The following is a 21,399-nucleotide window of genomic DNA, read 5'->3' as shown; positions in this document are numbered from 1 at the left end:
GATTGTAGCCTTAAATTGTTAAAAAATTTCCTGCTTGATAATGTCACTTCTGGTCATGACATCACTTCTGGTGGGTCCCAGTGCTAAAGTAGTGAGAGCCACTGGTTTAAATAATAGTCACAATAGAATTATAATGATAGACTGTTAACAATGAATACTACCCCCCTTGGCAACCTTCAGTCTCGAAAGACTATGGTATCGCGCTCTGAATGGTGGTTCTGGAACAGCATATAGTGTGGCTGAAAAGGCCGATTCGGGAGTGACAATCCCTTCCACAGTGGGAGCAAGTGCAGTCTGTCCCTGGTCTGTCTCCCTTGCTATGGGCCTTCCTTCTTTGCCTCTTTGCTTCAGACTGTTGGCCAAGTGTCTCTTCAAACTGGGAAAGGGCAATGAATACTACACAGGACCATATAGACCAAGAGGACATAATCCTTTCTAGAAAATATTTTGTTGATGGCTAAAATGTGAGGAAAAGGGTTTGGCTTACCCAGATCACAGCCCGGTCCTAACCAACTTTCCAGTGCTGACACAGCTGTGCCAGTGGGGCTTGTGCTGCACCCAATGGTGTAGGGGCAATCACAGAGGCCTCCTCAAGGTAAGGGAATGTTTGTTTGGGGCTGCATTGCAGCTGCATCAGTGCTGGAAAATTGGTTAGGATTGGGTTGTCAGTCTCACAGCAAACCTAGGTCCCACACATCCCATACTTGTGAGATAAACTTCACAAGTATGCATGCATCCAACGTTGCTACAAATATACAAGTAATAAGATTTTTGAAAAATACTCAACACCCAGCCAGAATTCATAAAAGTTTGGATGTTTTTGAACAGGTGGGAGAGAAGCTTTTCTGATTCTCAGCCCCCAGACATTTGGCCCCAATGGCTATCAGTGGGCTATGAAGCTGTGGCCGTGAACAGCCATTTTCTGTGGTCTGCACTGTGCCTTACAATGATTTAGAGAGGATTACCTTCAGCTGCCAGAAGGGCTGTTGCTTTTCAAGGCTGTGCTTTGCATGTGAGCCTGTGCTTCACCTGCTGCCTCATGAATGTGTTCTTGACCAGGGGATGGGGGGGGGGGGGGACACAGAAAGAGAGAGAGAGAGAGAAGGATTGAATATCCCTCTAGTCAGTGCTTGCTTAACTGTGTATCAGTTAACTCAGCTGTTTGTCTCACTGATCCAGAGTATAAATGGAAATGTACATGGGCCCTGCCTTGGAAAATTAATCTAATGATCCTGGAGAAAAGAGGAGGAGACAGGTAAATTTAGCAACTGTCTGAGTTATTTTGGGTATTAGAAAAATTTAAAAAAAGAAAAGTCAAGGTGAAAGGATTTCAAAGGGTTACTGCAGCTGGCTGAACATTGCACTCCCACAATGTTTAATGTGATTTTAAAAGCAGACCTACATATAATTTCTGCCTTTGCATCCCGTGAGTTCCAGGGGAGGGTCCATAACTCATAGTCTGAGTGATTTGCAGTTTGTCACATACAGGAGTTCTGGCTGTCAGCCCCTTGCATCTAGCAATGGACTACCCAAAGAGTAAGCATCATGTGGAAAAGCCTATGATGTTACAAAGTTCATGCCACTCTAAATAGCATGGAGATAGGCAACCAAACGTCATGAAACTTCAAAAGGGAATGACAGCAGTGATAGTGGAGACCAGAGCCAGGTTGCCTTTCTGCATTATATTTGTGCCTTGACATGATGGCTAGATTGGCAATCTGTGAAACATGATCAGGAAGCTGAGATCTGGATCTTGGTCTGCCAATGGCCTATTGTGGCCCTGACAGAACTAATTTCAAATCAGGTTTTTGTCCAGAGTTCTTTGGCCTATGGTACTATATAAAAGCAAGCAAATGAGGTACAAATGGGTAGCAATTTTGATGGCTATGGATCACTCTTGAGAACATCGAGGACTCATGATTGACAGCCCAATCTTATGCATTCCTCTGCTGGTGCGCAAAGCCATTTGTGACAGAGGAGAGCACTTCCACTATAGCCAAATGGCTGCCGATGGAGCATGCAGTGCTCAATTGGTGGCCGTGTTAGAAGCATTGTCATGCAAGGTTGCAGTGCTCCCGGGCTGCATTCCCTACTAGCTGGGATGCTTGAGGGAACATGCTTTATTTCATATGGAATTATCTGCTCCTCAAAATAGAAGTAGGAAAGATAAAGGGTAGAAAATAATCAGCACTTAGAATTTGATAATGATAACAAGACTGACTGTGCCCCTTTCCCCTTCTGCATCCTTGGTGCTAATCGCTGTATATAATTTGCAACTATGCAGGTGGTTCACATGCTTCGGAATTAATAGGAAAGCTGCACAATATTGTGAATGGCAAAGCTTTTTTGTGACTGCTTGCTGAACAATAAGATCCACTTGTTTCCTGGCATTATACATCAAAAGCTCTTCAGCAGCCAACCTTAGCTGAAACAATGTGGCTTCATAATGAGTTGATGTGCTTAAGATGTGCTTACTCTTGAATTTGATTCACATGTTACCTTGTAACACCAGAGAGGCATCACTTATTAACTAAAGTATGTGTGGGGAATTTTATCTTCCATTAAATATTTCCCATTCTAGTTATCCAAAATGTTAGTGAGCGCTAAGTTATTAAATTTAACCTATGCATCATTTAATAAATTTCCACGGTTCAGTTTGACCCCTTAAGTCATCTGGGAGGGCCCTGCTAAGAGTTCCATCACCATTCAAGGTAAAGGGGATTGCAACAAGAAGCAGGGCTGTTGTGGCATGCTTCCAGAGGATCTATGATCAATCCCCTCTGTGGAGCTGTTCCAATGAGATTGCTTTTGAGGGGAGAGGATAGCAGCTAATATTTTCTTATATATGTATTTTATTTTTTTATGCATTTTATAATTTCTATATGTTTTAAATGTTGCTGTAAGCTACCTTGGGTGCCCTTCAGGGAGAAAGGTGATATTGACAACTCTGTGCTGAAGGGCTCTGGTGAACAACAATACACACACACACAAAATCCAATTTCTGTGTACTCCTATGGAATGGTCTTGGAGCATATTCTGTAATCAAGAGAGGACTTTTAGCTGTTTTGAAAGGTCAGAATGGAATAGAAGGGATGAGTTGATCTTGTCTATGGTATGCAGGACATGCAGGGTCAAGCCAAGGTAAAGTTGCAGTATTCAAATTTGTTCCTGTGTTTTCAAGGATGGCATCAAGAGTTGAGCAAGTCAAGAACTGGGTGAAGATCCATGTCCATCAGAGGGCCCATGACTCGGCTGACTGCTGAATCCTCAGTAGTGGTGGCAATGGAGTGTCCAGTGCACCGCTGAGTGTGGGCAAGGGACATCATGGGGGGGGGCCTGGTGCAGGGACAGAGCCCCCAGCAACCTGATGCCAGTCATGTCTGGGTAGTTCTAATGAATGCTGAAGACATTTCTAGCACAGACCTGAGAAGATGAGAGAAATCTGCCCCTCTTTGTGTTGTTAGGGAGTGAAGAATAGGACAATGGGACTCTATAGGGTTATATATGTGTGTGTGTGTGTGTGTGTGTGTGTTTGAAAAATGAAAATGCATTTACCATGGCAATGGTATCATTTGACTGTATCTTCTTCTGCTTATATTTTAAACAATACGGCTGTCCATTCTTTGAAACCATCATGATCTTGAGCAAGAAGCAACTTTTTAAGATATAGATTTTCCATTACGTCATATGTGACATGTTTTATATATGAGCATCACTTCCAAGCACATCAGGTGCTTGCCTGCGATAAATGTGTTTGCTACTACTTTACCATGTAGGGATATGGGCAGGCAGGCATTCATCACCCTTTTGTAGTGTTTACATGAGGTTAGAAGAGCCCTGCTGGATTGGGCCAAAGACCCATCTAGTCCAACTTCCTGTATCTCATAATGGCCCACCAGATGTCTCAGGGAGCACACAAGACAACAAGAGACCTGCATCCTGGTACCCTCCCTTGCATCTGGCATTCTGAGGTAGCCTACTTCTAAAACCAGGCGTTTGCATATGGCTTGCTTTTGCAAGTAGATGTAGAAAATTTTCACATGTGAAGCATCTGGAGAAAAGTTGGGAAACATGGTGGACAGTGTTACATTGGAAAGAAAAAAATGCACTTTAAAAGAAAACAACCCTCTGAAGTAGTGTTTTCAAATGTATTCTTGAATGAGATGTGTAGTAACACCATTAGGTTGGAGAAACATGCTTCCACATTTCTAAAACAATCTGACCAGTATAAAACAAAGGAAAAGAGGAAACCTCTTTGGCAAAGCAGAATTAAAATCCAAAGGTACTTAAAAATGCACAGGAAGAGGATATTATCCATTCAGAGATGAACCTGTTGACTGACTAGGATCGAAAGATTGCCTGTTTAGGATTTCACATCAAAGGATGGAACACCTGGCCTCTGCTCATTCCAGGAAGAAGACAATGAAAAGAACAAAGCATGCTGGAAAACAAATGAATGTGGTTGCTACATGGACTTTCCCATTTCCTTTGGAGGGCAGGAGGGCAGCACCACTGAGTCCAAGAACACACGCCTAGATGTGTGGAGTCTGTTCATACTATACCTACCATGGAAATGATCCAAGTGTGATGAAACGATCCAAGTATACATGATATTTCCATAAGAAGTGGCTCAGTCGAATGGTCCAGGTACATGCCTTCGGGCGCAATCCTAACCCACTTTCCAGCACCAACATAAGGGCAATGCAGCTCCTAGGCAAGGAAACAAATATTCCCTTATTTTGAGAAGGACTCCATGAGTGACCCCCAACTGCAGGATGCAGCACATGTCTTATTGGCACAGCTTTGCCAGTACTAGAAATCATGTTGGCATCCTTCAGTCTCGGAAGACAATGGTATCGCACTCTGAATGGTGGTTCTGGAACAGTGTCCTCTCCAGTGTGCGAAGCCTGGGTAAAGTAGATATGGAGGATAGACTGTTTCCCATGCAGCAAATCCCCCCTCTCCACGTCGCTGGAATGGTCCAATGGAAAGGTAGAAGCCAATACGGTTGGTTCCGGCGTTGTCGCAGGAGTTGCCAGAATGTGACTGTGTTCAGCCATGAACTGCCTCAGGGACTCTGGCTCCAGATTTTGCCTCGAGGTTGACTCCTGAAGCCTTTTCCATAACTGGATGTAGCCACAAGGCAGTGGAGGTTTGGGATCAGAGTTTTCCTTCTCTCAGATGAGCTGCCTTCCCAGGCTGATGAGTCCCATCTACCCGGTGGCTGTTTAGTCGCCTCTTATGACAAGTACAGCCAAACTAAGGGCCTATTCTTATCCCCCAGCCCCCAGGGGTAGTACTAGAAAATGGATTAGGATTTGGGCCTTCTTTGCTAATATTCCTGAGAATGGAAATTATGTATTGTATTTTTAATTTTTCTGTGAGTCGCTTTGAGGTCTTTCTGACCAAAAGGTGGCACTGAAATTATAAGAATATATCTCAATTGGATGCCACAGTGACATCACTAGGGTTTCTGTCACCTGGTGCGGGAGGCCAGTGCGTCACCCCCATGACAGACCTCCTCCCATGCAGTGGGTATGGCAGTGCCCAGGGCAGTGGTATGATGATGCTTTGTAGCCCTGCCCCACTGGTAGCTTGGCTATAACTTTTGATACAATAGAGATAATTCAACAGAGTTTGTCTCATTGCATTCTGCATGAAATTACACATCGAGTGACATATAACATGATTATATTATTCAAAAATACCAAGATTTTAACCATTTTGGCCAGCAGTAATGTCACCCCTGTGCGCGTCACTCAGTGCAGCCTGCATCCCCCTAGGCCTAGCCAAAAGAATCCTCCCACATATATATTGAATGTGCATTTCTTTTGCCTTCACTAGCCCAATAACTGTTAATAGTGTCCCTAGTATCACCATGGGAACAAGCTCTGAATATGAATTAGGTGTCCTGTATGAGCCTCTTGTCCCCTGATACACATTTGCATAGCACCTTACAGTGCTTTGCATACAAACTGCTCAGCCCAACACAGAAGAAGAATGGCCATTGTTCTCTGTTATGTTTACTGATGCGAAAGCAAGCCATAAAGGGCAGGAGGTCTGGTCTAGAGGGTAGAGCCTCCGTCTGCCTGAAGATAACATCCACAAGGTCGCCAGTTCGAGTCGCCAGTTCGAGGCCATCGGCACCGTGCGACCTTGAAGCAGCTGACAAGCTGAAGCCGAGCCATTCCATCTGCTCTGAGCGTGGGAGGATGGAGGCCAGAATGTGAAGCCAGATCGGAACGAAACACCTTGAATGTAGTCGTTCTTGAAAGAAAGAACTTTCTTTGAAATTGTAAAAATCCCTATTTAATAAGGGATTTAAATAAAAGCCTGCCTATGTAAACCGCCTTGAATAAAGTCTTGAATAAAGACCAAGAAAGGCGGTATATAAATACCTGTTATTATTATTATTATTATTATTATTATTATTATTATTATTATTATTATTATTATTATAAATTGGGGGGGGGCTAAGAAAGCAAAAAAAATGAAGCATTTTCTCACTTTCCTTTTTATTCCCTATGTTTCTAGAGGGCTTGCAGAAAAAAGCACTTAGGAAAGGGTGGGGTTTTTTTCAGTTCAAGGCATCAATGATGCAGAATATTTCACAGCCCACATCCACAAGTCCTTCTCATTTAATTGATGATTAGGCAGTGGATGTAAATGGGAGCCATGGCAAATATCTTTCAAGCTAACTTGACTTTAAAAAATTACATTCACCCATCTCCATATCAGGTTTCCCCTATGGCATATTTGTGTGTTATGCTGAAAGTTGTTTTCATGGATCTGGAGACTTGAGAATAAGTTGTGGAATTGATTCTTGTGAGAAGGGTCAGTTCTGCAACAAAGAAACAATGAATCCCCTGATCTATGCAATTTTCTGTAAGTTAAGCAAATTGACATTTCCTCCTGACTTTTCATTATTTATTCTTCAGGTTTTTCTATTTTGAATAATGTGTTCTGATTCTGTTAATCATATAAGAAGGTCGAAGAGCTGTATTGGATTAATGACCACTGGATATATTCATCAGCAACTCTAACTGGTTAGATTTCATCAGGACTGCCCAAACTCTTTCAAGCACCTCTTCACAACCATAAGGGCCAGAAACTTGACTTTTTAATTGAAAAAAGATGAACAAAATTGGAAATACTGCATTTAGCACATGCGAGAATCAACACACACAGATTTCTTATCTCTAAATACACTGAAACAATACACATGTGTGTAGTAGGAATTTTGGGAGAAAATGCACTTTGTTGGATGTGATTTCCTGCTACAAAAACCCAAGAAGCATTAAGCCCTTGCTTGTGTGCACACTTGAAAGAGTCGCCACACTCCTTATAAATTTTTAATCCATAATAAAATGTTTACATCTATACCCAACAGCTTACTTAAGCCAGTGTAACTATAGAACAGTAGAACAACTTGACTATCTGAAAAATGCACTAAATATAGACAATAGCAGTGGCCTCTGTGCTACAACACTTCTGAGCTCTCCTTTCTTTCTTCACTCCTGTAGCTAAATGTCACTCACAGGCAGACATCAGCTATCTTAAATTCTTTATGTGCACACATGGTATCAAAAGCTATTGGCTCAGCATTTCATCAGAAGGCTAGTTGATATTTTTATCATCAAAGGGACATTGTAAATGATAAGCTGTGGATGCAAATAAGGATGGCTCGGGTTCATATCACCAAAGCGTCTTGCTCAGGATGTGACCTTAATTAGTAAGGAAGAGGACAATTCTAAATTTCCACTTTTAAAGTTCACAGAATTCACTAGAGGTCAATGCTGGATCATATATAAAAGTGAGCGGAATTCTCAATAATTATAAATGCCACCCCTGCAGTTAAAAGAATCTCCTGATTACATTTACTTCAAGACTGTTTTATTCTAAGCAGTAACTCCTTAAGGTCAGGATACATGGCACTCTCTGTAGAACACTGTGTCAGGAGCCTGGTACATTTTAAATAATTAAAGTCATCATTAAGGAGGTTTTCAGGTTACTTCCTCCCAAGATTTTGTTTCCTTCTCTTCATTGCTGTTTGCAAAGTTTCCCTGTGTCATTCACAGACCCTTTGTGGGGAATGCACTGCTCTAAGGCTGCAACTCTTTGTTTAGCAGGGCTCTTGTGCCTTTGGGGTGCTGCGAAAAAAGCCCTTGGTTCCTCAGTACACATATGCGCTGTTTAACAACAAGAATACATTCTGCAGACCCCAATGTTAGATGAATCCGCCATTACCCAGACAAACACTAACGGCAATGGGGTTGCACTCCGGAATGAGGTACTCCAGAATGCCTTGCGGGGCTGGGAAACCAGGAAGGAGATGACTAGCTGGCAAAAGCGCACACAGAAAGCGTGTAAAGTGCCGGTTAGCGAGTTAAGCTGGGAAGGAAGCTAACCCAATGAGTTCAGCTGAACCACCTGTCAGCTGTCATATATGCAGTCATTCATGCGCCAGAACATTGCTACGTGGCCCATACCTGTAATGGCCTAAACCTATTCCTCCCCAGCACACTTGATGCAAGGTCACCAGCACGGTGTTCACTGCATCCTATACCCACCAATTGGGGACCAAGGCTGCTGGAAAAGGCAAGAAAAGAAAAACTTTACTTACATTCCGGGCTTCTGCATGGTCCCCAATGGGACTCTTCAGATCTACACCAGTGGTATAGGGCCTGGGACGGGATTCTGGATAAGGCAGATGCCAGTGCTGCTGGAATCTGCCCCTGTCCAGCCCATGATTCACCCTGGTCTGCCCTGATTCCCAGTCCTCCACTGTCCTCCTGCTGGCAGCCACTCTGCGGTGCTGGTGATGGTGTGCGGCCTACTGACCCTTGCACTGGCGGGAACACTGTGCATACTGGCAGAGTGGCTGCCACGATGGCAGACCTTATGATATGCAGGCTTACTGCAAGGATAGGATTGAGCAGTGAGATGAGTTATGGCTGCTTGGTATACATTTTCTGTTAAGGCTGTTCTATACAGGATCAGGCTCTTTTTCACAAATCCCTTTTGCTTTACTGCTGTGTGACATGCAGTGTTGCAAAGAGCTGAAAGAGCTCTCCAGTCTCCCTGGCCAAGTCGAGGTGAGGACAGCTTTGAAACTGGTATCATTTGCTCTTGATGCAATCCAAGTATACTAGTAATCAAGCCTTGGCTTCTTCCTTCCTTCACACAATCATGAACCTGGGGCATGTATGTGACTCGGAAGCAAGACCTGAAGGCTGCCCGGCACCATCTGTAGCTGTCACAGTTTCCAAGGCCCCACACCACCCCAGCTGCCAACACTTCAACACAGTGCCAGAACCAAGAACAAAAGAATGAGCACTGTGCAGTTGCTTATCGGTATCATCAGTGTGCCCAATGGGACACCTTAAGGTGGGCGATGGAATATCAAAATGTCTTGTTAATCTCATAAAAACATGATGGAATATCCATTCTACTGAGTAGGACAAATGTCAAAATCTGCTATTGTCCATGAGCAGCATGCTTAAACTGCAAACTCCTTAGGGCTGGGATCTGTGTTTTGCTGTTTCTAGGTTTTGCTTATGTTGTCAATACCATATAGCTGATGACACTGTACACATAGAAACAGCAAACACAACCACACACTCCTAGCTCAAACAGGGATGAAATACATTCTGAAAACATTTTGTAGTGTCGAATTTTCCGAACTGTTATCTGCAGGAACTCACCCGTAGAACGTTGTGCACTTGAACAAAGTCCCTGGCTGTCATCATTTGGGGGGCCTCAAGTAACTTGACCTAGGCAGGCCGTAACAGGTTGGGCAGCAGAGAGTGATGGTTGGTTGGTGTGTGGAGATGAGCAGAGCGCAAATGTCTGTTGTCTTGTGTGCTCCCTGGGGCATTTGGTGGGCCGCTGTGAGATACAGGAAGCTGGTTGGGCCTTTGGCCTGATCCAGCAGGGCTCTTCTTATGTTCTTAAGAGAAGAGCCTAGAATCCCCTGCATTATTGCTAAAGTCTCTGACCTTGCACGAGGCCTACCAAGACTAGCCCTGCTGTAGGACCGCCTCTGCTCTATCATGGTCATGATTTAAATCATGTATTTAACACATGATTTGTTAAATGTTTCCCTGAGCTTGAGCCAGCTCAAATTCTTACTTAATCTTTGTTGATCCCACTAAGGGATGAATAACCCATCATTTCTGGAAGGCTCGGTTTGCATGGTATTAGCACTGGTGAAACCCAGGGGTCAGGCCACCAGGCAGTGCAAGCTCTGTGGAAATGAACTGAGGTTGCATAGCAACAACATTCGGGCCTGCCGATGACCGTCTCTGACTCTCCAAACTTCTTTGCAAGAATTCTTTGTAAACAAGTCTTTTTGTAATTTTAACTTGCCTGCTTGTATCAAAACTTCATTAAACAAACGTGATGCAACTGTGAGCTTGCAAGGCTGTATCACAGACACACCTCATTCTTCTGTGTCAAAACGGGAGCACCTGGTAATCATGTGAGCCACAGTGCGGGGACGTGACTAGGACTGTCAGGTGGCGCAGGCTGTCAAACAGGTTCCCACTGTTAGTGTAAGAGCTCATAGAACTACACTGTGCGTGGCTGAATTATTGTTTGAGTGAGCAAGGCTAAGGCAGGTGGTTGGCAAATGGATGAAAGGCACATGAAGTTAAGCAGAGGAGCAGGTTGACTGAAGGAGAAAAATAATCTCTTAGTCACTAGAAAAATGAAGGAAAACCCATGTCTATGCAGGGGGTGACATCAGAGGTCAGCCCGGTTGTGCATGTGTCAAAGACACATGCCCATCAGAGGACCCACCTGACTGGATCTTCCCTAAACACTAAGAAAAGATGGCATTGGTACTGTCCAATACACCATAAGAGGCAGGTAGGAGGTGCCATGGGGGGCAGTGCAGGGCTTTACCTCAAGACCCTCAGCAACCTCATGCTGGCAGAGCCTGTACATTGACCTGGAAAGATTCTTGGGCAAGTTAGCTTGCTCCACATGTGACTCATGATATCTGGTATTGGATTCTTATCCTGGTGGCACTACAGAACACCTCTGGACATGACTAGAGGGGTCACATACAGAGGGTACATGAAGGGGCAGGTTCTACCAACAAGCTTCCCAGGTGGCATGACTGGGCGGGGCAGTGGATGGCAGCAGCGCCCCCTAGCCATGCCACCCAGGAGCACCTGCACCCACGGACCCACCCCCGGTACGCCAGTGTCTAATTCTTCTTGCTGGTTGCCTGGCACTGCTTTCCTGAATGATGGAATCAGGCTGGTTATTTTTCTTTCTTTAAAAAATTGTATATTCAGCCTACCTCTCTGAAGTAAAGATGTTAACGATACAATGAATTACAAACAATAAAAAAAAAAAGATATAAATGACAAACCAAAGGAAAAATAAGAAACCCAATTAATTACAGAAATCAGACACAGCCTGACCAGACAAATGTCTTTAAGTGGTGAAATGAGAAAGGAGACACAATAAGCTTTCTAGGGGAGTGTGTTCCACAGAGATGGAGTCACCACTGTGAAAGCCCCGCTGCACATCCCCTTTTAGCACACTTCAGACAGCCATGAGGCATGCAAGAAGACCTCAGGGGACAGGAGATTCATTTGGGGGAAAACGGTCCTTCAGGTACCCTGGTCTCAAGCTGTTGAAGGCTTAAAAGATCAGAAACAGCACTGAAATTGCCAGTGACTCGGGGCCCAAACCTATCCAACTTTCCAGTGCTGATGCAGCTACAGTGCGGCTCCAAGATAGGAAAACAAATGATCCTTTACTTTGAGGAGGCCTACATAACTGCACCCCCCCTCCCATCACAGAATGCAGCACATGGCTGCATCTGTGCTGGAAAGCTGGATAGGTTTGGGCCCTCAGTGAAGGTCATAGATCCCACCAATCTGAGTTTTGGGAGGCATAAGAAACCCTTGCACACCCCTCAATAATGACCATGCCCTGCTGGTGTTATGGTACTTATTTATTGGTTGTAATTTTTATTAACTACCCTTCAAGGACATCACTTGGTAGTGATAATTCACTAGCCACTAGCATTAAGAACAACTAGCACAACTAACAATTTACTGATTATAATAATTAACCATGATACTGTTAGGCTTAAAATTGTTAATGCAGTCCGCCCTGTATTAAGCTACATGAGCATGCCATCTTAACAGGCCATGTTCTTGACATTCAATACAGTCCCATTGAAACCCCTGGGACTGCTGACTAATTGGTCAGCAATCCCAGGGGTTTCAATGGGACTGTATTGAGATTGCCGCACAAAGACAGGTTTGTATAATTGCAATCTAATATTGGAACAAATGAACAATTTACAGGTGTATTAAATTTACCTTTGGAAACTTAATCCAGGTTTGAATGTTGCCTAATTTAAATCATGTATCACCTGGCATGTCCAAAGATGTGCTTTGTAAAATCCCAGAGCACATTTATTTGCAAAACCTGCAGCCCTGTACCCAGGGCCTAGGAGAGGGGGGTAATTTGTACCCGGGCCCAGGGTCCAAAGGGGGCCCCAGAAATTTCCTGGGATCTTATGTTTTCCTATCTACTCAGACTTGTTGCCTGCACGGGATGCTGGGGACACTACTGATGCCACATGGGTTGGGGGACCTGGGCTCCAAATACTTTTCCAGCTGTCTTTACCCTCCCCCTACCCTTACACCCCTCCCTGCTCCTGTTCTGCTTGCCCGTCACCACCCTCCCCAGCTCTTTCACCCCTCCCTCTTTGCAAAGGGGCCCAAAAGAAACTTTGTACCCCCTTTTAAAATTCCTCTCAGAGGCCCTGCCTGTACCCCTGTACTTGAGAGTAAGTCGAAGGTTGCCAACTATTACACTGAATGGGGAAAAGGGTGAAGGTGAAAGGTAACAAGTAAAATCTGGCGCAGAGACACACAACATGGGTATGAAGAGCAATGGCTCCTGCACAGACAGCTGCCATGCAGAAGCATGTTGTTGGCAGTCACCAGGTGGGAGGATGTGGGCATGACCTTTGAGCATCTTCCTGAAGCAATGCCAGAGATTTCTGAAATGTCAGTTGGCTTTTGGTGAGTGAGCAACAGGGCGATATGAGGCATGAGTTCTATGGATGAGTTCAAGGATGTTGTGGTTGTAATGTATTGTTCCTGAGTCTGAGCCCTTAGAATTTAATGTTAAAGACCTAAGGGCTCTCTGTAAATGTTATGAAACTGTGGAATCTCCAGTGTTTTGCAGCCCTTGTGAGGCTGTGCGAGTGATCCCTGCCCCACCACTGAAAAAGCTCCATACCCCTGCCCCCTTGCTCTCCCTGCCACCATTAATTGCAGCATCTAGCTCAGTAGTTCCCAAACATTTTAGCACCAGGATCCACTTTTTAAAATGACACTCTATTGGGACCTGCCTAGGTTTACTAGACTTTTAAAAAAGGAGATATAGAAAGAAATAATGTTTTGTTTATTTATTAACTTATTTATAATAACCAGAGACAAAGACCCTCAAACATTTATCTCCCTATATTTACACATGCTTGCAAACTGCAGGAGCTGAGCTCTTGGCAGATTAATTAGCAGCTACGGTATCTAATTTCTGAACATCCTCAGGGCTAGAGGCAATTAATTATCTGATCTTTCCATCACCCTTTGACCCCCCCCCCCCCAAAAAAAAATCAAGTCCTGAACCACAGTTTGGGAAACACTGAACTTGCTGATTCAGGACAAAAAAGAGCCACTTTGGGAGGATTTTGAGTAGGAAAACAGTGAAAAGTGTTAACTGTCCTTACCTGTGCACCATGGTGTAGATGCTGATTGGACCACTACTCTGACTCCTTTTCTTACATCAATGGGGCACTGCTGTCTCACATCCAATGTTAAACCTGTCAATTAATAACAGGCTCAGTGTAACGTGTAGTGTAACCCTTATGGGAATAAAGCTTTTCACTGGGTATGTTTTCTTCACACAAGGAGGAAAGAAAGTCAAATGTGGCAAACTACTGACATGGTCCAGATTTTTCCTTTTCCAAGGTGGGGACTTCACACTGGGGAACAATGGAGTGCTGAAGCTAAAGGGCCAATAGCAGTAGCAGAGATGTGTTGACGCATTTCCAACAAAATCTGTGGGGAGGAGGGTGATCCCAATCCAGATCACCTGGCAAGCAGGGGAGGAGTTTTTGATTCCAATCCAAATCTCTCCAGAAGTGTTTATAGCTACAAAGGGAAATGTTGGGTGGAGAGGAAGAGAGAGAGACTGTGCCTTTCCAATGGCTCTCATTCTACAACTAGCCCTCACTCTCTTCATGTAGGCATTGTAGCTCTGTGTCATCTTCCATCGCAGCTCCCCAGCCTTCAAAACTGTCACACTGGCAATAGTCAGTTACCGGTTTCTAGCCTATTATGCAAGATATTGCACTACCTCAGAAGGGCAGCCTGAACTTTTGTAAGTGTTCTCAAAGGGAGCTTCACGACACTGAGATGCCTGCACATATTAAGTTGTGTGGTTAATTGTAGAAACTCTGGGTGGAAAAGGTGGGACTTGCCCAGTATTAAACCAGGACAGAACCAGAAATTGAAACCTAAGACTCATTTGCTCAGTCCCTATCTGCAGCATTGGAGTTAGCTTTGTTCTCAGCATGAACTTGTGTTTCATTGGGCAAGTTTTAATGGAATTATTTCCTTTGGAAAATTTTGTGGCTTAGGCAGTCTGCTTGTCTGCATGCTGGGTTTAACTTTTGCTGGTTATCTTCTTTGTGTGATTACTTAGGTTTTCATTCTAATTTTAACTGCTGCTCGGGGGCTTACATTTTAACTTGTTTTTGTGACCGTAGATATATGTTTTCATTCATATTAAGGACTGTGAGTGGTTCAGTTCTGGAATTGAAAGGTGGGGTGTCAATATCCTTAATAAATACACACCCAGATACTGGTAATTCTATACACATTCTCTTGGAAGCAAGCCTCACTTGCTCAAGGGGGCTTACTCCCAGGTAAGTGTGCATGAGATTGCCACCTAGAAGATACTACACTGCCTTCAATATATTTTTTAAAGAAAGGGGGAAGAGAAATGCTAGACTTTAATAAATGAATACCCAGCAGCAGTGGTGTAGCTAGTGCCTAGTAAAGCACTAGGTTTTGCAGGGAACCTCACCATGGCATGCAAGTGATCCCTCTCCCTCCTCTTCAGAGTCATTCTGGGTGGAGGGGGGCAGCAAACCAGAGGCAAATACCTTCATTTTGCCCCCTCCACCAGGAATGGCTCTGACGTGGAGGGGAAGGGGCTGCTTGCACACCATAGTGAGGCTCCCTGCAAAACTTAGTGCTTTGTACCCCCTCTAGCTAAACCACTGCCCAGCAGGTATTTATAAAATTCACTTGATACCACACATCAGTAGCAAGAACAATAGATCTACTACCTGGAGAACAAATTCAATTTTCCCTGTAATGGGAGTGCTGGAAAAATGTGCTAAACAAAGGAAAGATTATCTTGAGAGAACGTGCCTGGATCTCATGCAAGAAATGAGTAACAACTGACCATTTGTTGGGCTGCAGATTGGCCACCTGGAAAGGTTTCTTAGCTTTCAGTAAGCAATTGCTCAGTGGACTTGCAAAATAAGACTCATTCTAGCACACAGCTGAGTTGAGCCACACAAAGCGACCATAATGCTTCCCAAATGGCTGCGTGTACGATGGCTGAATGCTAGGAGCACACACAGAGTGGTATTTGGGTGGTTATTATATCTTAAATGCTTGATCAGTTCTTGCCTCCTGTCTCCTTTCAGACAGCACCAAATACAAAACAGGGTTGTCAGTGATAAAACATGGACTTAAAACCTCGCTCCTCATGAAGACATACCAACAAAACCTGCAGATTCATGCAAGGTTGTGTGCAAACAATAAAGGAGGTGCTCCTGTTTCTAAAGCTGCCATAGCCACAGTTTATAAATTACGTGGTGTATGTGTGAGGGGTAGAAGGAGGGAATCATGATATCTGGGTATTGTTCATTAATTTTCATCTGTCACAGAAGAAACTGCACAGGTGATATGAGAACTAGCTTTGTCTGCCACTGTCGGAGGCAAGCAGATCACAATGACAAATAAGATGTGCTTTGACTTGTCATTTTGTTCATCCTTCATTTTCATTCATGAAGCCTCTGGTCATTTCATCCTTTGTTTGTTTCGAATGACTCTTCCTTGTCTTTGTTACCCTGCTTGTTTTTGAAAGAGAGGTGGCAGGGTTTACCTTGCAACATAGTAGAACAGCTGGATTCCCCCCCCCTTTATAAAAAAAACTCTTTTTAAAGTTGAAAAGGCATATCAGTGCATCTCTTGACAGCTGCCTCCTGGAAGCCACCATGTTTTATTCCAACACTATCCCAGACATTGCATTTGCTTGAGACGTTGTGTGTGTGTGTGGGGAGGGGGGGAAATGGCAGTTACCAGGAAGTAGCCTTCACGTTTGGATGCTCCTTGCCAACTTCATAAAGTTTTTTTTTTAAAGAATGTCATTCTTTCAGACTAAATGTGAGCCCCCCCTCCCAGCCTCTTCATTAAAGACCACAAGGACAAGACATCCTCCCCACCCATGAGGCCTACTGAAGTGATTGCTTGTTTGAGTGGTGGACCACGAGAGGTAGCAAACTGATGGCATCTAACCATCTGGCCTAGATGCCTTTAAAAGGGGATTGGACAAATTTCTGGAGGAAAAGTCCATCACAGGTTACAAGACATGATGTGCATGTGTAACCTCCTGATTTTAGAAATGGGCTATGTCAGAATGCCAGATGCAAGGGAGAGCACCAGGATGCAGATCCCTTGTTATCTGGTGTGCTCCCTGGGGCATTTGGTGGGCCGCTGTGAGATACAGGAAGCTGGACTAGATGGGTCTATGGCCTGATCTAGCGGGGCAGTTCTTATGTTCTTATGATGGGGTTGTTCTCCCTGCACCTGCCTGCTGCATCCTCTGGCCTACCCTGCACTTGGTTGCTGAGCCCAATAGAGAAGAGGAATGAAGCAGCAGCAACCCACCTGTTCCTCCAGCACCACTGCCACAAGCAAACAATTGTGATCACAGGGCTGGAGGAGCAAACAGGGCTGCTGCAATCCTGTTCCAATTGCACTCCTTCCAGGGGAGCAGCTGAAAGTTGATGACTTAATTGTCCTACCTCTTTCTGGTTAGCCCAGCCACTTCTTCAAAACAAGTTGGGCAAGAGACAACACACCAGAGACAGAGGTAAAGGGTTGGGTGGGGCACACTCTAGCAGTTGCTTCACCACAGTTGCCTCTTCAAAACAGGCTGGGTGAGCAGTCTGAAACCTTCAACATTCAAACCTCAAACCTCAGGACATTCTGCTTCTCCTGCTTTGCATAAGCAGCTGGGTGGGTGAAGTGTTGGAAGAGGGTAGAATATTTGGGCTCCTTTTCAGGCTTCAGCTCAGCTCTGTGCAAGTATCATGATGTTCAGTCATCCATTAATTCCTGTGTTTTATGAGACATCATGGAGAAATCTATAATTGTATTGTGGTTAAAAACAGATTCATATCTTGGAGCAGAAACCCTTAATTGATTCCCTAGGCCATTAATCAACTACTTCCATCCATATTGTATTAATGGGATGTTATTAAGATGTGGATGTCAGCTGGCATTTAATCAAAATTGTGTGTGTGAAAAATTTGAGTCAGGGCCGGCTTTATCATGAAGCATTATGAAGCTGTTGCTTTAGGCAATAGAATCTGGACAAGGCATCATTTTCCTGCCCCTAAACTATCTCTGATTTATTTATTTTAATAAAGAGAGTGTAAAGTCCTGTTCAGAGCAGTGCAGGGGTTTTATTCTGACTTTTCATTTAGGAAAAAACGTTGACAAGTTGACATTGGTTCCACTATAGATTGCCATTGAAATAAAATGTCAATCAATCTCAAAATAAAAATTTGTATTTTGAGACTACTGTATTTTGAGACAATCTCAAAATACAAGTAAAATGAGGTTTTCCACTCCTCATTCTCTGTCTTGGTTGGTTATCTTTGTTAAATATGGATGCCCACAGTAGTAGGGGATTGGCAGGATAAGCAAACAAATAATAAAGGAATAAATAAATCTACTTAAAACATTTTACTAATGGAGAAGTAAGACAACTTTTTAGAATGCCTTGATGAGGCTCTGCTGTAAGAACAGGGAAAGTTATTTATTTCCTTGGCAGCCGCAACATTATTTGTTTTGCCATTTTATTTATGGAACAGTAAAAAAAAAAAAAAGGTTAATACCAATCCTTTTAATTCTGAGTTTCTTTGCAGGAAAAAAATGTACAATTAATTCAGCTATCTTGTTACCGCTGGCTTCTTATTAATAATACAAAGCACTTTAATGACTCTTCTAGCTCCATATGTTGCTGTTAAAAATCAAAATGGTTATTCGTCTTTTGTTTCCTTTCGCTCTTTCCTGATAAGTAAGACATTCAGGTACCTCATTAACAGAGGCCTAAACCTCTTTGAAGATTAAATTATTACTATTATCTGCTGCAGAAAAAGAAAAATATTTTGAATATTACTGCTAACTAGAAATTTAAAACATTTCATTGACAATTAAAGACATGTTAAAGACTTTTTCTTGTTTTCTCCTTCTTTTTGCTAATCTACCATTCTCATTGCACCTATAGGTGGTTTAATTGGTAGAAGATGTAAAAAAAAGTTAACAGAGCCACCTGGAATGGCTCCAACAGTGAGGGGGGGCAGCTTACACAGCACGTTGAGGGTCCCTGCAAAATGTACCACTGTGGCCCCTCTTCTGGGAATGTCACTCCCCCTCTTCAATTCAGGGAGGGAGCATCTGCCAATCGTGCATCACTGGGCCAAAGGTCTGGATGCCATCGTTGGCTAGCTTCCATAGATTTATTTATTTATTTTGGTTTTCAGTGTGACCTTTTCTGCTTCTGCATGATATGGTTGGTTGGCAACCTTCAGTCTCGAAAGACTATGGTATAAGCCTACAGCACCTGATATTCCCAGACGGTCTCCCATCCAAGTATTAACCAGAACTGACTCTGCTTAGCTTCCGAGATCAGACAAGATCAGGCATGTGCAGGGTAACAGTTGCTGTCTATATACCAGTGGTTTTCACACATTTACCTCCAGGACCCACTTTTTAGAATGAGAATCTGTCCGAACCCACCAGAAGTGATGTCATGATCAGAAGTGACACCATCAAGCAGGAACATTTTTAACAACCCTAAGCTGCAATCCTACCCGCACTTACCCAGGAGTAAGTCCCATTTACTATCACTGTTAAAAGAATACACAGAGTAGCTTGTTAAAAATACAGGTCTCCAACATTCCCCAAATGCTGTCATATACCATGGTAGCATCAAGTCTATTAAAAATAAAATATGGAAATGAATGGGGACCCACCTGAAATTGGCTTGTGACCCACCTAGTGGGTCCCGACCCACAATTTGAGAAACACTGATATATGCGATTTATCATTTGATGACTTTCAATTTTACCTTTCTGTATTAATTATGGAACTTTTAAAAAGCAAAATACAATGCTTGGAGCATCCTACATTTCTCTGTATTTTTTCCTCCCCAGGTGCTGAGCGGCAAAGAGCAGGAGGCAGCTGCCTGCCTTCATGCCATGTTGTGAACTACCCAGAAAGCAAGCAGCTGGCTCCTGTTGGACATAGGAAGCTGGAAATGTTGGGCTTCTGATCTAGCAGACCTCATATGCTTTTTCTATTCCCTTGTATGAATGGCGGGATTCTCTGTCTTTGGACTGGCGCTCAGTGTTGCTGAAGCAGAACCAGAGTCACTCAAAGTTAAATGTTTCCCTTCTGCCTGCAGAAGAGGAGGCCTCTTGCCACTCCAAGACCCCGTAAGTTCAATGTTCATGTTTTTCGGGATTCTTCAGGATCAAGCTGATTGTCTTTTTTACAAGCATGCATGCTAAGCGGATGCCACTCAACACTTGAAGCGCTTGGTGGTAAGGAGGAAGAATACTGTGGCTGCTTCAGTAATGCCTTTTTTAGCTGTTTGCTCCCTAGCAGAATTGCCAGCAATTCAGCAGGTGACCGGATTTGCTTGTGGTTGAGTCTGATTAAATGCCATGTAGGGGATCAGGAATCAACCCTCTGGTTTTGGATTAATTTCTTCAGTTTGCTCTTTCCCAATTCACAGCATTTTCCCTTAAGATTGAGTCCCATGGATTTCAAAGGGATTTCTCCTCCCATAAATGCATTTAGGATTGTAGCGCTACAGCTCAATCCTAGGCATGCCTATTCAGAAGTAAATCCCACTGAGGTCATTATGACTAACTCCTAGGTAAGCGTGTACAGCAGACAGGCTTTGTTTTAAGGGCCAAAATAGAAGTGCCCACAAATGTGTACTTCTGACCCTTTAATATGAACTTTCTTAGCTAATAGCATGAAAGGGGGATTGTGAAACAGTCCCCCCAAAAGGCAAGGACTGTGATGGTGGGGCTGATGGTTATTATCCTGATTGCATCTCACTGTGCACTATTTATAGTCACAAAACAAAGCAAAAGCTTCACTTGATTGTTTGAAACTGGGCAAATGTTGTGAGTCCAAGCAACAACTGAATGATAGAAATTTCTTTTCTTATACTTTTAAACCCAAGTTGGCCTGTAACACAAGCTTATGTTGTATCATTCACAGGGAAAAAGTCACATGCATAAATAAAATCTGAAAATTAAGCATATTTGCAAGCAGTTCACCACTGAAAATATTAATCTCTCTCTCTCTCTCTCTCTCTGTGTGTGTGTGTGTGTGTGTGTGTGTGTGAGAGAGAGAGAGAGAGAGAGAGCGAGAGCGAGAGCGAGAGCGAGAGCACTAGCACTTTGGGGGCCCAAACCAAACATGCACTTATTCCCTGAGAAAATGCAGCAATGAGTCACAGCCATGGATTTCATGACCACAAATTGTACTGCAATTCAGGGCTTTCTTTGTCGTATAAGTCCCTCCTCTTGTGCTGCCAATCATCTCTTGGTAGACTTCCTGGTCTTCAGAAATCCCAGTTCTACTTGTCTGCCAAAAAAGGAGCTGGAGGTTCCCTCTGAGGCTTTGCCCTTTTCAGGGCAGGATGCTTCCTGCTTTGGGTATATACTGCAGGGATGTGCCAATTCACCATGGCTAGACTAACCTGCCCCACTCCCCCTTTGACTCGACTCATGCACAAGTCTTAATGAGTAGCTATGGGGATTGGTCCAGAGTGTTTTTGGGACTCCAAAAACTCCATTTGGCACTCCATTTGACTCGAGTGCAAGTCTTTTCTGCAAACGAGTCTGGCGCAGCTCCATGGAAAAAACAGAACTTCTGGTGGGGTGTGCATGTGTCGGAGTTCTCATTTAAGACTCCCCTAATGTCCCCATCCCATCAATAAACAAAAGCTCTGCTGTTCATCCAGTGAGTGCAGCAG

At 43.7% G+C, this 21,399-nt stretch overlaps 1 long non-coding RNA gene across 1 annotated transcript in view; it reads left to right on the top strand.

Moving 5' to 3' along the window:
• LOC136649110 (uncharacterized) overlaps positions 1 to 20,974 on the top strand; it is a 53,199-nt gene extending 32,225 nt beyond the window's left edge. The window contains exon 3 of the long non-coding RNA XR_010794366.1: positions 19,559 to 20,974. This is a non-coding gene — a long non-coding RNA (uncharacterized lncRNA). The remainder of the gene's footprint in view (positions 1 to 19,558) is intronic.
• The last annotated feature ends 425 nt before the right edge of the window (positions 20,975 to 21,399 follow it).

The sequence above is a fragment of the Tiliqua scincoides genome, chromosome 4 (assembly GCF_035046505.1).
Source record: "Tiliqua scincoides isolate rTilSci1 chromosome 4, rTilSci1.hap2, whole genome shotgun sequence".
In the NCBI taxonomy this organism is placed as follows: Eukaryota; Metazoa; Chordata; class Lepidosauria; order Squamata; family Scincidae; genus Tiliqua; species Tiliqua scincoides.
The sequence above is the reverse complement of the archived record's forward strand: the minus strand, read 5'-3'. Positions and strand labels throughout refer to the sequence as shown.